The sequence below is a fragment of the Epinephelus moara genome, chromosome 13, assembly GCF_006386435.1.
Source record: "Epinephelus moara isolate mb chromosome 13, YSFRI_EMoa_1.0, whole genome shotgun sequence".
Lineage (NCBI taxonomy): Eukaryota > Metazoa > Chordata > Actinopteri > Perciformes > Serranidae > Epinephelus > Epinephelus moara.
The window spans coordinates 21,694,220-21,696,299 of NC_065518.1; positions in this window are offsets into that span (position 1 = coordinate 21,694,220).

The window sequence follows — 2,080 nt, forward strand, 5'->3', positions numbered from 1 at the left end:
TTTATAATTATTATTATTATTATTGTTATTTTTTTTTTAAAAATTCAGAAGGTGGGATGAAAAAATGACGACAAAAATTGAATTTAAAGTAATTAAAGGCATAATCTAGTGATTTTATAGTGCACATGCACTGAGTTTGGGGGGAGCAACAAGAGACAGATTTTATAAAAACCAGTCAAAATCAATTCAGCAGAAGCCATGATATTCAACTTTATGTTCCCCAGTGTGAGTAAATCTCCAAAAACACAGGATTCAACACAAGTTCTCTCACATAAAAAAAGATTAAAGTGAAAAGATAAAAATGCCATAGTTAAGAATGTCATAAATAATTGTGAATGTATACTTTGTCCGAAAACACCACATAGCATAGAATGCCTAAAAAATGTCGAAGTACAGTATGTCATAAACCTCTTAAAAAAATGTTGTAGTTTAGTATGCCACAAAGTAATAAAAAACATCACAGTGTAGTATGTCAAAATTAGGCACAGTACAGAATAGGCTATAAAGTCATAAAAAAGTAATAATATGTATGTATGTACATATGTATGTATATGTCTGTGTATCTATATGTTAATGCATGTATCCATGCATGCTAAGTCTGAAAAATTGCATAGTTTGCCATAAAATGTCATGCCATTGCCAAAAAGTCAGTTTGGTATGTCATAAAAATGATGTTTAAAAAAAATGCAATGATATAGTTTGACATAAAAACATAAAAACATAATAAAATAGAATGCCAAAGAAAGGTCATAGTGCAGTATGTGATAAAAAAATTTAAATAAAAAATTTTAAAAAAATGTAATAGCATGTCAAGTCATGAAAAATGTCATATTATACTATGCCAAAATACAGGTCATAGTATGGTATGCCATAAAGTCATCAATGTATATAAGTATGTATGTGTGTATTAATTTGTTTATCCATGGATGTATGTATGTATTTATGTGTATGCATCTATGTATTTATGTATCTAAGCATGCCAAGTGACAAACAAACAACCTTGTATAGTTTGCCATAGAAATGTCATTCTATGTATACTATACTGTACAAAAAAAAGAAAGGTGATAATGTAGTTTGATATGAAGTCATGAAAAAGTAATAGTATAGCATGCCAAAAAAAAACCATGATAGTAAAAAATTCCCCCAAAAAAATTCATGGTATAGTATGTCGTCCAAAACCATGAAAAAATGTCATAGTATAGCATGTCATCCAAAACCATGAAGAAACGTCATAGTATAGTACGTCGTCCAAAACCATGAAAAAATGTCATAGTATGTTGTCCAAAATCATGAACAAATGTCACATTAAAAAAATATCATAGCATAGTATCTTGTCAAAAACCATGAATAAATGTTATAGTATAGTATGTCGTCAAAAATCATGAAAAAACATCATAGTATAGCATGTCATCCAAAATCATGAAAAAACGTCACACTATAGTATGTCGTCAAAAATGATGAAAAACATCATAGTATAGCGTGTTGTTCAAAATCATGAAAAACGTCATAGTATAGATGTTATTCAAAATGACGAAAAAATGACATAGTATAGCATGTCATCAAAAATCATGAAAAAAATGCCATAGTATAGGACGCCGTCCAAAATCATGAATAAAACATCATAGTATGGTATGTCGTCCAAAATCATGAAAAAAAACTCATAGTATAGTATGTCGTCCAAAATTATGTTAAAAACTCATTGTATAGTATGTCGTCCAAAATTATGTTAAAAACTCATTGTATAGTATGTCGTCCAAAATTATGACAAAAACTCATTGTATATTATGTCGTCCAAAATCAAGAAATAAAGGCATAGTGTAGCATGTCGTCCAAAACCATGAAAAAAAAGATCATAGCATACCATGTCATCCAAAATCATAATAAAAAGCTCATCATAAAACATGTCGTCCAAAACCATGAAAAACAAAGATCATAGCATACCATGTTGTCCAAAATCATAAGTACAACGTAATAGTATAGCATGTCGTCCAAAATCATGAAAAAAACTCATAGTATAGTATGTCGTCGAAAACCATGAAAAAATGTCACAGTATAATATGTCGTCGAAAACCATGAAAAA